Source organism: Pezoporus wallicus, unplaced genomic scaffold (genome assembly GCF_028554395.1).
Source record: "Pezoporus wallicus isolate ANWC-B61680 ecotype Strahan unplaced genomic scaffold, APGP_CSIRO_Pwel_v1 contig_8000, whole genome shotgun sequence".
In the NCBI taxonomy this organism is placed as follows: Eukaryota; Metazoa; Chordata; class Aves; order Psittaciformes; family Psittacidae; genus Pezoporus; species Pezoporus wallicus.
The window spans coordinates 1,058,003-1,072,462 of NW_026635009.1; the positions used below are offsets into that span (position 1 = coordinate 1,058,003).

A 14,460-nucleotide genomic window follows, 5' to 3' on the forward strand; every position below is an offset into this window, starting at 1 on the left:
AAGAGTCTTTTCTAAAAAAACCCAAACAACCCAACCAAGTAGCACTTTCTTTTTTAATAGACGCGTTAGTGATTTGTATAAATATATCAAAACTGGTATTTTATTAGTATAATTTTTAAATGTGAGAAAAATATGAACATTCAGAGTAATTTTTAGTAGATGTGCATGTTTTTAAGGAGCTCCAAATGACATGGTTTTCATTCTGCATTTTTTGGATGCTAGTATGAAGATTTTTAAAGAGTTACACATTGCTTTTAGCAGGCTTTCTATTTGATTGTTCATTTCCAAGTTAGTTATATTCTTACTCAAGTTAAATTTTGGGGGTTTGTTGTTCATAACCCATCAAAAATATCTAGCATAAATAAAATACTTTGTATATATAAATAAAAAAATATATAATATATATGTTATATAAATAAAAATAAATTACTTTGTAAAAGTTTGAGAGCTAATTATTTTTAAAAGAATGGTAAGTTTGATGTAATGGCATTATATAGCAAGAGAAAGGAGGATGTTGTGGGGGTATCATGGGTCTCAGACCCTCAGTACCCCGGATGCTGAAATCCTGGTGGTTGCCCTTGTGTCTCTAGGGTGCTTTCCCCAAGGGCCTCCAAGTGGGGCCATGCTCCCTGCCTGCACTGTGAAGCACATTTCTAACATCCTCTTACATTAGCAATAAAATGAGCTGGTAAGGGCAGCAAGTCATTTTGGCTTCCATTACTTACACATTGGTGACCCATTCACTCCTTGTCCTTGCAAACTATATTTCACTACAGTCACAATGACAACTCACACCAAAACTATGTGATATCTCTCAAGTATCACAATTCTCAACACGTATCAGCTAAGATTGTAAGAAACTGCAGTTTCGTTTTACGGATGAGTAAGCAAAGGCAGAGGTTAGTAGAGGAGAGAACTAACAATGGGTATTTGTGGTTCCGGGTGTGTATCCTGTAAGTGATCCATTACATAGCCCCTCAGTGTCTTAAGTAATGTAACTCAGGATTTGCCTTTTGCATCCTTTTAACAATTGCTGTCTCTAAGCTTCAGAAATACCCTTTCTTTTCTTCAAAATAAGTCTTAAAGAGAATCTTGATCTTTACTATCAGTATTCTTGTATTCTGTCACTTGCTATATAGATTTAAAATGGACCTGTTCTTGGAAAATTGTCATCTTTCTTATGTCCTCCAGAGTGATCTGGCACTGCCTTTGTCAGTAGAAAGTAGATAAACCTGCAAATGCAATGATAATGTCTCACCTAGCAAGACAGAAACTTTGCATCTCTTCTAAACATAATTCATTGTTCTCTGCTTTTCTGGGCCGTGGGCAGCGAGATCGTTTGGCAGCTGTTTGCTGTAGTAGTAAATTTGGAAATAATTCAGCAAGCTTTGAGTTGGAAGCTAAGGCTTCTCAACTACCTGAGGCTTCTGCAGTCCTCTGATGCTACAAATCAACATGACCTGGCAACGCCATGACACCAGTGTGCCAGGAAGGAGGGTTGCCCAGCACTCTGTTGTGTGGGAAGATACATCATCCTCTGTAGATGCCTCTTTCCTTCAGTTGCAAACTAATTGTTTGGGGAATTGAGGGAGCCATAAGTAAGAGAAATTAAATTCTGCTGTTGAGACAGAAATTTGGCTTTGAAAAATCAGGAGTTCAAGAATGATCATGCATGTGTGCAAGATGGCTGTCTAATTCTGGAATTAATAAGTATAATTTGGAGCTAATTTGAAGCCTGCGATTGCTTGTAAACCCTGATCTAAGGTGCTGCAGTTGTTCTTTTGTGGCGGTTTCATTTTGGGCTGATAGGTGTTTCCATTATAACTGCTATCATATAATGTTGTTTCTACCATAACTGCTGTTCTTGATAATTTCTTGAAATTATTTTTGAACAGGCCTTTCTCTTGATGTGTGTGCTCCTCAATTACCTAAGCATGGAGGGTATAAATACCTATTGCATTTACAAACAATTTAATGATTTCCTTAGTGTAAAATGCTTACATATTCTGAAAGCATGAGGAATTGGTGTTTCCTTCAGATGAATTTCCTTGTCAAATTCTTCATAATGATGTTTGTTCTGTGCTTCCTTCTTTTCTTTTCTTTTTCCCCACTGTTTTGCTGGGAGCACTGCATGACTGAGAATGGAAAGCGTTTTGAGGAGGCTGGATTGTTAGATAAATTACATCAGAATTAGTTTGGCCATTCCCTTTGAAGAAACAAAACACTATTAAATAGAAATTAAATCAATTTCTTCTACCTCAGCATGTACCTGAGCACAGGTGCTTGTATCCTTCAATGATAAGAATTGTATATGTGTTAGTAAGTACAGATACAATTTCCTGTCCATTCTGATTCTCAGCATGTAGCACTGACAGTCACCCCCTGATTCCCAGGTTTGGAAATGTTTCTCAAGTTTACTTATTTAAGGTTGAAATTATGTAGTACTTCTCTGGAATATTTATTATTGTACAAATTATTTTTTAAGTCTATGGCATTTTTAGTCTCTTTGTAGATTTTTCACAAGGAGGAAAGCATTTCTACCTTCATAGGGTGAAGGTTCAATCTTTGATGGGCTGGCTGTGTTATTTTTCAGCCTATCTGGGGGCCATTTATAGTACATGTAGTGTTGTTCTGCACGTAGATGTTTCTTCATTGAGACACTTCATGAGATTGGTAGTGATAAAAAGCATTTGTCATCCAGTGTATGTTCAGTGACCCATGTGAAATGAGTTTATATTTTGGGTAAAGCTTTTCAAAGCTGTGCTGCTAGAAAACGTATGTTTTTCTCACAGTTTGCATTTATAGAAGTAGAAAAGATGTTAAGATGTGGTTCAGCTAAAATTCTGAGTGCATCAAAGATTTGGAGCTGCAAATGTTACAGAAGTACTTTATTGTTAGAGTTTCAGTAAACTTAGTAGAAGACACGTGTGCATTGCATGGTTCAGAATTTCACTTAGCCATGCACTGGGCTCTTTATCCCAGAATTCAGTTCAGGGTGATCAAAGCCTTTGTAATTTCTTAGATAAAGTTGGTTTCAACCACAGGTTTACAAGAAAACCCTTACACCAGTTTCAGGCTTTTTTACTACATTTTTAAAAGGCTTTTGCTTATAGCCTCCATGCTTGGGTGCTTGATTGCTCCTGGAGTGGATATTGACTTTCTGCTGAGACAGATGTGGCAAGCTGATGTGTTTTGTTTAACATTAGTAACCTGCTCAGGCAGCCTGAGGTTCACATCCACCTTGGGAGGGCAGGGAAAGAACAGCAAAGCAAGATGCAAGGAAAAATATCCAGAAAAAAAGCATTTGTAAAAACCAGTTCTTGTTCAATAAATTCAAATCTTTCTCTGAATAATAGATAGATTTTGAAAAGTTTCTAAATAACTCCCTGTCCTGAGGTCAAGGAAGAAAATAATCCCATTCACAGCGGAAGACCAATCAATAAGAAATCCAAATAGGTTGGTACTTTTTATTGTGGTTTTGTTTGATGGCATTAGGTGGCTGTAAGATTCAGACCAGCTCAGTTTAGAAGCCTGTGTTTTCTGTATAGATACGTGAGACTTGCTTCCCATAGGCCGTTCATATCAAAGATAAATGCCTAAAGTTATATGGGTTGCACAAAGACAATGTTTTGGTTTGATTTGCTTCTTAGCATGGCAACATACCCTGAAAAACCTGCTCAGAGCTTATTAATCCTGCTTTCAGGCCTGGCTTGCCTTTGTCAAACTACTTTCTGTTGCTGTTAGAAAAGTAATCTGCTGGTAAAGCTATTATGGTCCTGCTAGCTCAGGGCTCACCATCTCACCAGCCTTCAGAGGTCTTTCACTGCCATGTGGAAAGATGCTGTCTTTGTCACTTACAGAACAGCTGCATTTGGAAACGTTTTGTGTTCGTTGCAAAGTACTGTGTTATTTCTTGATGCCTCAAACTGTTTGTTTCTGTGTTTTGCTTTGTTGTTTTGGGGTGGGTATTTTTTTGGGAGGGGAAGGTGTTGGTTTTGGTTTTGTTTTTTTTCTGTGCAGTATTTGGAAGCTATTTGGAAGAAAGGAACATCTTCATTTTTACTTTATCTTGTTTGTAGAATGCCCACCAAACTGGTATCTGCCATGCCTGGAGGTCCTTACTGTGTTAAAAAACTCAAGAGTAACTTGCAAATCTTTGAAAGAGAAAATGAGTAGCTCAGTTTTCATGTCTCCCTCCTCCAACTCTCCCAGCTTTATCAGGTTATTAAAATTCAGTCATAGTAATACTAAGTATGGTTCATTCCCTAAGCATTTAGATGAAGTGTTTTGAGCCTGCAGACCAAGTTAGATTAAATAATACTGCCATGTGCCAGTAATTTTTTGTCTTCCAGGATTGTATCCACAAAGATACTAGATTAGAAAATCAAGGCAGTCGCTAGGGTTTCCAGCATATCAATTTGGAAGTATTTTAACTCTGAACAATGTCAAAAAAATGAGCCTGAAATGATTCTCAGAGTTCCATTCTCGTCAAATTAATTCCATTTGAGAAGCTGAATCTGTAGAGTTTCATTAGTGTTACTTCCAAACTCAGTTAACACCCCCCTTTCTGGTTCCTGACTGTTGGAGTTATTGAATTCCTCACTGGATGAGGTTATCTGGAGCCCTGAGGATAAAATTCTGAGTTTGTTACTGTGATAGATTTTGTGTGGATTACTTACCATTGCAAGACTATTTCTTTGTTATTTATATATACAGTTATGACACCTATTATAAATGTACAAATAAGAACAGAAGAGTACAGGTCTCTTATGAAGGGATTTCAGTAGTCACTCTGCTAAAGCTGTGTCTTGAAGTAGTTCTTCTGTTTCATTTAGCGACCTGACTAACGTGATGTTCCATATGCTGTTTGGCATTTTCACAGTCCTGAAGAAGGTGACTCTGAGACTTAGATGCAGTCTATTTTACATAAACTTTCTGCCTCTCCATCACCTTCATTGCATGATTTCTTCTCTTTTATGATTTTTGCTATAATACTAACATCTTATGTAGCAGGTAGATCAACTTCTGTAGAGAGCCTTAATTGCATATTAAGCTGTCTTCTTTGCTGAGCTGAGGGAACTCAATATAAGGCAAATTTGAATTAAAGTAGTTCTGTCCATGCACAGAATTCATTAGCTGTTTAAATTTTTTGTATTGTTAGATAAACTGATGTGACTTTGAATGCTGATAAGGCTGTAGGCATAAATAATGGGAGGAAGAAAGAATGGTTTAACCTGTTCTCTGTCTTCTAAATGTGTCTGATTTCATAGAGTTTGGATTAATACCTGTAAAGAGAAACGAGGATTTACCATCAATATACAAAACCAGAATGTTCTTTGCTCAGAAGAGACTGGTTATGCACTGCTCTTAAGCTGTATCTAGTCTGGCCATAAAACTGACACCAGCATGCTCCCTGTAACTGGGAACCTGCTGGAAGCTATATCCTGCTGCCTGTTAGAAAAACACAGAAGTCTTTCAGCAGCAAGATAATCACAGCAGTTCCAATAGCCAAACTCCTCTCCTACGTCACCTAAATTACATTATATAATACTGATGTCTGTTTGGAAGCAGCAGTTTAATAACTCTAAGCTATATTTTGTTTTTTTTAGGGTAGACACATGGACACCATCTACTACGCTGCACCACCTCCTTATTGATCTGTGTTGCACTGCGTGAAATAGGCCAAGCTGTCATCAAAGGCACCTGGCCTAGCTCCAGGAAGATGATGAATCGGTAGGTTGAATTTAATTGATGTGGTGTATTATTCTGAATTACGAAACTTGGCTGTATGTTACAGTGGAAGTGTACCTTTTATCTTTGTTTTCCTGGGACTGAGGCTATAAAACTCTAGGCTACATCCTTTACTGGGGCTTACTGTACATTCCTGATACTATAATGCTCTAATATCTCGCTGTACGTCACTGTCAGCTACGGGACTAATGCAAGAATACATCTTGGCTGCATTGCCCTTAACATCCTTTGCACAAGGCAAAAATATTTACCAGAGTGGAGATAGAAAGAGCAGTGGCTGAGTAATGTATGTGAAAAATGATCTATGAATGCAGACCTCGATTGACTGAAAATGAAATACAGTGATAAAAATCCCATTTTTGAAACGTGTGATTGTGCCAAGGAGTGCATCGCCTGCTCTAGGGTTTTATAAAAGTTACACAGTTTAAGCTTTATTTTTTATATACTAACTGGAACATCAGGAAAGTGTACTTACGGGTTTGAAAAAACAGTTATTGTAAGACTATTGCCAAATTACCCAGCTAGACTTCCCTGTCTGCACTTCACAGCACTGTGTTTCCTATGGTGTTCTGGATTAGAAAAGCTTTTAAACAAGGGAGGGAAGTTGTCAAGAGATAGCAGATTTGAGGAAATTAAAAAAAAAAAAAAAGAAAAGGGAAAACATTTGATTTGAGTTACTTCAAGCTCATATTGCTTGTAGTAAAAGATCTGCTTTTGAGACACTTGCACTTTAAGCTGGCAGTAAAACAGCTCATGATAGAGAGAAATTACTGTTTAGCTTTTGGATGTTCCTGTTGTTATGCTGAAGGATGGGTACAGTTCAGGAAGCATCACACCAGACGTACTGATACTGATATCCATCCCAGCTCCCTTCCTTTGGACTAAGCAGAGGAAGGGATAAATATGCCTTTTCTTAAGATCTGTTGAATTATCTAAAGATTAGTATGTGTGTAAACAGAGACCTGGTGTCAGTTTGATTTTCATCTGTCATTTGGACAGGTAGGGAGGCACCTTGAAGCAGCAGGAGAGCAGCATGAAAACAGGAGAAAACGCAAAGCATGAGACAGGCTGGAGGACTTGCGCTATGGCCCTTGAGGTGTGTGGAGAGCGGGCTGCTGCACCAGCATGCAGGGAAGGTAAGATAAAACTCTGCTCAAGGACAAGGGCTCCAGTGTGTGTTTGACTGTTGTGATGTTCAGCATGGTGTCTCAGAAGGCTTAAATATGCAACAGCATTTTTTATGCCTGTGCTCTCCTACCTGCTGTGCAGGCTCAGGGCACCACACATGACTCCAACTGGGGACTTTTACTCTCTTAGATTCTTCTGATAGTCAGGTTTTGCTCAACAAGGTGTTATTTGACTCACGTACAACCCATGCTGGGTATCCTGGAGCTACTAAGGGTTTGCAGGAGTTAGCAATAAAGTGTACAACAAAGTGAGTTTGATGGGAGCTCAGGGCTGTCAAAGTTTAAGTCAGTGCTGTGTGCCGTGAAGACAGGTTTGTAATTGTACACAACCATCTTGGTTGAACCTCCGGGAAGAATGCTTTGATTCCTAGCACGGTGTGCTAAGTTTTGGAAGTTTTGCAAATTTTAGTTGTGGGATGTTTGAGGGGACAAAAGCTTTGATCGCTGTGGGTGGTGTTTGGGGACCCTTGGTCCTCGAAAACAGTGTGTGAGACCTCCATGAAGCTGTGTGAGAAGGCGAGTGGGCCTCATGTGCTACTGGTTTAAAGAAGTTCAGACCCCTGGGATTTATTAATTTCTGTCATATGTTTGGCGTTGCCTGAAGTATAATTATGAAAAAAACCTTCATCTATAAAAAGACCTCTTCCAAAGCACCTTCCTTTAGACCCAGGCTGCTGCAGTATAACCTGCCCCAGCCAGAGCAGCATCTGGGAGAAGGCAGTTCTTGCTCCTGAGAAAGAGGAGACTTGTTGTGAGTGACCTTTCAGCCCTTCGGATATTTCATAAATGTGCTCTCCTGAGGTGCTGTTATTTAACTACAGGCATCAGAACTTGTTCTCCTGCTAGCTCTGCAGCTCTTGTTCATTGACAGGTTAGCGCAATCGACGCAATTCCTACTGGGCTGCGGCTTTGGAAAGGTCATGTATGCCCCGGTGAAGCCTGTCACTTGCCTTTTAAGAACAGTAGGAATCAGATCTTATCAGTAACTGTGACCAACAAAGCTACAGGAGGTGTTTTGCAGCTTAATATTCTGTCACAGATTAGAGCTGCTGGGAAAACTTTTGAAGTAAAACAAGAAAGGAACAAAACAGTAAATAAAAAGCTCTCTAAGGCTGAAGTCTTTTAACAATCCTGTCAGTACCACACCATTCTGGATAATGTCGTGTGGATTGCTATGGAACTTTTCTGAAGGGAACATGTGCAGACTGCACTGAAACTCATCAAGTTACCAAACCAACTTGTACTAATTCTACAAGGAAATGATTTTATCTTTGTGGATCTTCTCAGTGGATGAGAAGAAACATATTCTGTATTGTGTGTTTGGGTGCTTAGTACAAATGTGGATTTGCACCAGAGTTCAGGGGTTTTAAATGCATTGTTTGTCATCTGGGGTGCTATGTTGCCACACTGCTGTAGCTGGGAGCACTGTGTGGTTGCACCAGCTGCCTGTAAAACACTTGTGGAAGTGATGGCTTGCTCACAGCAGGGAGCTGGCTGGTGTTGAGAGGGGAGGGAGAGAGGGTGAGAACGGTAAAGAGTTACGAAATGTGACATTTTGAGATCACGTACGTGCTGTGGTTGGCTGGACCAAGGATCTAGTATCAACTAAACAAGTCCATCATTCTCTTAGGAAGCAGGGTGTGTTGTATGTATGAACTCAAGAGTTTCACCATGTAAGGTTTTGTGACAAGATACAGTCTCCGTGGTAGGAAATTAAAAGTTCATTTAGCAGCCCTGGTAGTGCACTGAGTAGGATTCTTCTATTCTTTGCATGATATCCAAGCATCTGCTTTGCAGTCAGGAAGTGACTTTTCAGTGTAGTAATGGGAGTGGGCACCTCTAAAATTGCTTGGAGTAAGAACAGTACCAGAGATTAGTTTAAAATTCATCAACCATACACACCATGTAACCCACAGTCACCACATGCTTGAGGGTGGTTAAAAATCTGCAGAAGCAGTGCTAAACGTGATAGTTTTGTATCTGTCAGAAATAGGTATGTGCTTAAAAACAGATTCTGTTCCTTAGCTGAAAAAGGTACCTTGAAAGGAGGCAAAGCTAAACTAAATGACACTTGCATGTGAATTCTCACTGCATGCTGAAAAGTTGTGGTTGTATGTAAAGTAATTCGACACATAACTAAACAATGGTTAGCTTATTTTGATTTCCTTGATTGGATTTGTCTAAGGTATATTATTAACAACAGGACATTTTGACTGCCTTGAAAAATCATGTTTTAAAGCCACTTCCTAATTCTGGAGAACCTGGTTCATGGCTGCTAACAGTGTGTTTGAACATTGCTGAATCTAGGTCCAAGTATAAGCCATTTCTGAAACTGATGCTTAACATTTTTAAAATCCTGCTGAAATATATATATAAAAACCTCTATATAGAATCATAGACATATAAACTGAAGCATTCAGAACTGGAGGCAGATTCATCCATCCTGTCTTCATTTGTAAAATCAGTATTGGATTTCATACAGAGTACAATGCATATTTACAGTGCTTTGAGCGGTTCTGTCACGTGAACAGATAAATGTAGAATGAAGAGAGAAAAGGGGTTCTTCTGTCTGCTCTGGGAGTCAACTTTAGCTTGATTTATTTGTTTGTGGGCCCAAGGCCAGGGTGAGATGAGATGAGGTGCTGCTGCCATGATTATGCACATTAAACACGATGGAAGACAACAGAGACAGTTGATAGCAATGGTGTCTATTGCCAGCCATAAAGGCCCACACAGTGTTCTTGCCTTATATCTCACTGCCTAAGCTAAAATGCACTTAATTTCTCATGGTCATTTCTATCTTAATAAAACCATGCTGCTTTTAAAACCATAGACAGGTTGGTACTTACAGTAATAGCCTGCTGCTAGATTCCTCCCCTAGAGCAGCTAAAACAGTGTTCTGGAGTGGCTGCATCCAGAGCTTGGCAGATCTGCAGAACCCTGCCAGGCTCTCTCCTCACTGCCGTAGCAACGCTGAGCCAGAAGCAGGAGCTGTAAACTTTAAAATACGACTTTTCAGCCAGAGAGCCTTCTCCTGCAGTACTGAAACCTTTCCCTGCATTTCAAGTGAGTGGGAGATCGTTTCCCCAGTCATAAGTCTGACTCTAAATGCTGTAGCAACCAAAATTAGGCCATACATCATCCTAATAGTAGCTTTCAAAGAATTTTTTACAGGGTCACTTCAGACCATAGAAAGCAGTAAGGATTTTGAGCCCAGTCACTAAGAATAGGAGCAACATCACAGGATGAAAGGGACATAAAACAACAGCGCAAGGCGGTGGGAAGAACATGGAGAGAGGGACACAGCTGTTGACTATGTTTCATGTTTGGTTTGCATAATAATAGTAGACATTAAGGTGCTTTCCTTACTGCTTTATCAGAAATACATTTACTATCCCTTTATTGCCTTTCCTGAGGGAAATCACAGCATGGTTTGAGTTGGAAAGGGACGTTGACCATGTAGTCCAACCCCAACTGCCATGGAGGGGGCTGTTAGGAGAGGAAGGTCTATAAATGTAAGAGGTGCCTGTCTGTCCAGCAACCTTGCTGTTTGTTATTTGTGCTAATTTTTGGTAACAATAAACCAGATTTCTCAACATGGCTAAACATACTGTTCTTGAGAATAATGTTTAAGTGCTGCTGACTTTAGACCTTATGTGTGGGTGGTAGAGCTTGTGCAGATGAAAGCAAGGTACATGGGTTCTGCCCTTCCACAGGTGTTGAGGTGTCCAATAAGCATTGGTGATAGCTGTGTTAAATTGGAGAAGATAGTGGAGTACTCTGGTATGAGTAGAGAGCTAATTTGACCTGAATTTGCTCTTCCTGATGATGTATGAGCAGTCTGGAAGATGGTGGATATTTTGCTCACATATAAGGTAGTTTTCGGGGAGGGAGGAACATCCTACACCCTAAAAAGAGTCCTGCTGTTGAAGCGCTAGCAGCAGTGAACCTCTAAATGTTGTGAACTTCAGGTTCATGAATTTTGGCGTAATTCTCACTTGAATCTGTCTGGCTTTTGTTACCAATTGTTTGGGCATCCCAGTGTGCTTGCACCAGTTGTTTGAGTGTACCATGTGCTCATCTCTGCACTGAACAGCTGTTGATATTTTCTCCCTGCAGAGGTGCACCATAGCCCTTCAACCTTCTGGTTTCCTTGTGGTGCTCCTTAATCTTCCAGTGTAATGCAGCACCACGTGTAATGGCTGTTAGTTGTGCCAGTAGGAAATCTTTCACTGAAAAATGTCAGTGCCAGGAGAGAGGGAAAGAGTTTAATATGTCTGTGTTAGGTAAATGTAGGCCAAACATCTCATGATTTGCATTCATGCAAATACCTTGCCTTGTAAATAATCTTTGAAAGATACACCATAATGTTCACTTGAATGGCAGGTTGACAACTTTTCTGAGACCTGATGAACATAAAATAGTTCAGTACATGAGGTGCGTAAATGAACGTTGACTTTATTTATGCACATGCATGGGATTAAGTCTTTCTTTTATCCATATGACAACAGGAATGACAAAATTTTAAAGCAAGAGAGTTCAGTTCATAAAGAATTACGGATTAGTGGTGGATAAATACAGGGATAAGCTGCTCATATAGGTGTGACTGGGTTGTAAAGAGGCTGTTCAAAATGAGAAAAGGCCTCTGGCAATGGAGGTTTATCCTCTGCTTGCTTATTGCTACGCTACTCAAGTAGATACCTAGTTGTGGTTTCCCCACTATGCTCTTGTTTAAACAAGGAAAATGTCTTGCTTAATGTGTGTTTAGTTTGGGGTTTGAAATAACATCATACTTGGAGTATATAATATGTATTTTTGGTAACAGGTCGCACCCCAAGCTTGTTTTTGTGCTCCTTTGACGAGTAGGAATGCTATGAAACAGTGTGTGCCTGAAAAGCCAGTGAGACCACACTTACAGGTAAAAGGCAAGCACACGAATGAATGAGCTTGTATTTCTTCCTCTTTTTATGGGCAGAGTGACATTCTGGATAGTAAGACTTAATCAAATCTCTCCTGCCTTCCAGGTTTTTGAGGGAATAGAGGCCAGGTACTGTGTCTGTGATTTCCCTGTTACCACACTGGAAATGATCAGTTGTTCAGTTGTTTGTCGTAGGAACTTAAGTATTTGGAGTTGAGTGTTATGTATTAAAAAGTAGTGAGGATGCAAAATCTCAAAGGTAACACTTGAAAACATTCCGAAACTAAGATGTACTCTTATTTTGCATGGAGTAGTACCTGGAGAGCCTGTCCTTTGGTTCAGTAAACGGAGTTAATGCTAAAAATGGAGCAAATTAACACAACCATTAGCTGGTGAGCAAAGGCTCTCTTTGGGTAGAAATAAGGGATAGAAAATCTTTCCCTCCCTCTCCACAACTTAAACACTACACAGGCCAGTCACAGCATGGTTATTGCTGCATTGACAGCTGCTGACAAAAAAATAACCAGCACTGTGAATGATCTAAGGGAAGAACAGGTAAGAGAGCTGCTATAATTATTTCTTAACCATATTCTGAAGGTCCCAGATGTATAAGTGGTTTGAGCAGGGGGTGGGCAGCTGGGAGGAAGCCTTTTTTCCTTGCCTTGTAACTCTCCACAGTTGCTGAGAGGGGTGGTGCAGCACTATCATCCTCCTCTTCTACCACAAGGGAATAGATATGAATGAACAAAGGGCCCATCTCTACCTGCAGCAGATGGCAGAGGTATGTAGGGGAGCCCTGACAGTGCGACAGTGACAGTGCTGGGTTCCTGGGCTCTTACCAAGCTGCTTCAAGACAAACTGACTTTTATGGACTCCAGGATCTTGCTCTGAGAAGAAAAAGTACTTGCCAAAAGCTGCTCTTTCAGGGAGGATGTGTCAATACACTTGATAAGGGTTCTCTGGAAGTACGCCTTTAAATAAATAGCTGATAGGCAAGACTGCAGAGGGATACAGAGTTAAGGCCAAATTAATCATACCAGTAGGCTTTGCTGGGAGTACTAAATGTTTATGCTCATTGTTAGCATGTGCGTCACATTATGTGCCATTCATCTCCATATAAATACTGAAGCGTCTGACATGGCATTACTTGCTACGTATAACCTGTCAGAGCATGTCACTGTCAATCATTTGTACTGCTGCAACCTTATTAATTACTGGTTAAGTAGTAAAAAACCTACCAGATTTTTATTCCTGAGGAGCAAAGTTATGCACTATTAATACATAACTGATAACCTAACAAAATTCCCCAACTAGTTTTATGTGTTTCTGTACACATGTGCAGTCTTTTTTATAATATCTTCAAAGGTTGTTTAAAATCACATATCCATTTAAAAATGAATGAAATCTGTGTTCTCAGATCCTTGGGGAAAATCTTGCCTGCAGTAGTAACATCAGTCACACCATGATTCTAGTACTCTTTAGTTGTGGTAGGTGACGAGAGGAACTTTGGAACTGTCCTTCACATATCACAAATGCCTAGAAAAGAAGTGTGTATGAGACAGACCAAGAGGTTTGTAGCATACATTCTTCATGGGCAGAAAGTGTGATGCTGCTGAAGGCTCCTCCCAGCAGATGCTTTGGTTGTGGGAAATGTCTGTGTCCACAGGTTCCCTGGAGACCCAGGAAGGAGTAGGAGCTGCCTATTCAGGAATGGTTGAGAGATTCAGATTATAAATTGTGGGATGCCAAAGCATTTATCCAAGGTAGAAGTTCTGTAGCCCCACACACACACTTTTTTACCCCCTGCAATAACACTCTGGCAGCGGGAGCCCTGTTCTCTTCAGGAACATCCCTAAAACTAGATTGAGGCAGTGTTTAAAGAACAGTTCTGTGCTGGTCATGATATTCTCTTAGTTTTTGAGGTCTAGTATGGCCTGGCAAGGCACATTTTTAAATATTCCAGATTACAGTACCAATAGCCCTAAATTTTTGCTAATGTATCTTTTCTTTTTTGAGCACAGACAACTTTTCTGTTAAAGAGTTGAACTTTATATTAAATATCTATTTAATAGCTCTTGATTTCTGCTTATATAAATAGTCTCTTTTCTGCTGCATGAGTGATGTGAGTTTTCTCTCTAGTGGAGCTCATATGATGTAACATACCAACATGGGAGGACAGGGTCAGGGCTGCTGTGCTTCACTTGGTTTTAGTCATCTGATATAACTTCTCTTCCTTCCGCAGCTAGGATTTTTGTGCACATGAAGCTGAAGTCAATTTGGCTATAAAAGGTCATCAAACACTGGCTGATCTATCCAGTATCTATAATTAGAACTGGAAAGAAAGGAAAGAATCTTGCGGAAGAACGAACAATCCTGGAGAAGCTAATTAAAGAGGAAATATGAATATAGTAACACCCTCCACTGGGGGGGGGGGGAAATCAGTCACATTATTACATTGAAAGAAAAAGGTTTCTGAACCTGAATTCAGATACCCTTTTATTCTGAATCTGATATTCTCTGAGTTAAAAGCCGCAGTGTCAGCTCATTTACACAGATGTATAGCAGGAATGGATCTACATTTACAGTTACATCAATGAAATATGG

General features: G+C 39.9%; 1 long non-coding RNA gene across 1 annotated transcript in view; it reads left to right on the forward strand.

The window, feature by feature from the left end:
* LOC130595866 (uncharacterized) overlaps positions 1 to 6,881 on the forward strand; it is a 176,880-nt gene extending 169,999 nt beyond the window's left edge. The window contains exons 3-4 of the long non-coding RNA XR_008971418.1: positions 5,615 to 5,733; positions 6,751 to 6,881. This is a non-coding gene — a long non-coding RNA (uncharacterized LOC130595866). The remainder of the gene's footprint in view (positions 1 to 5,614; positions 5,734 to 6,750) is intronic.
* The last annotated feature ends 7,579 nt before the right edge of the window (positions 6,882 to 14,460 follow it).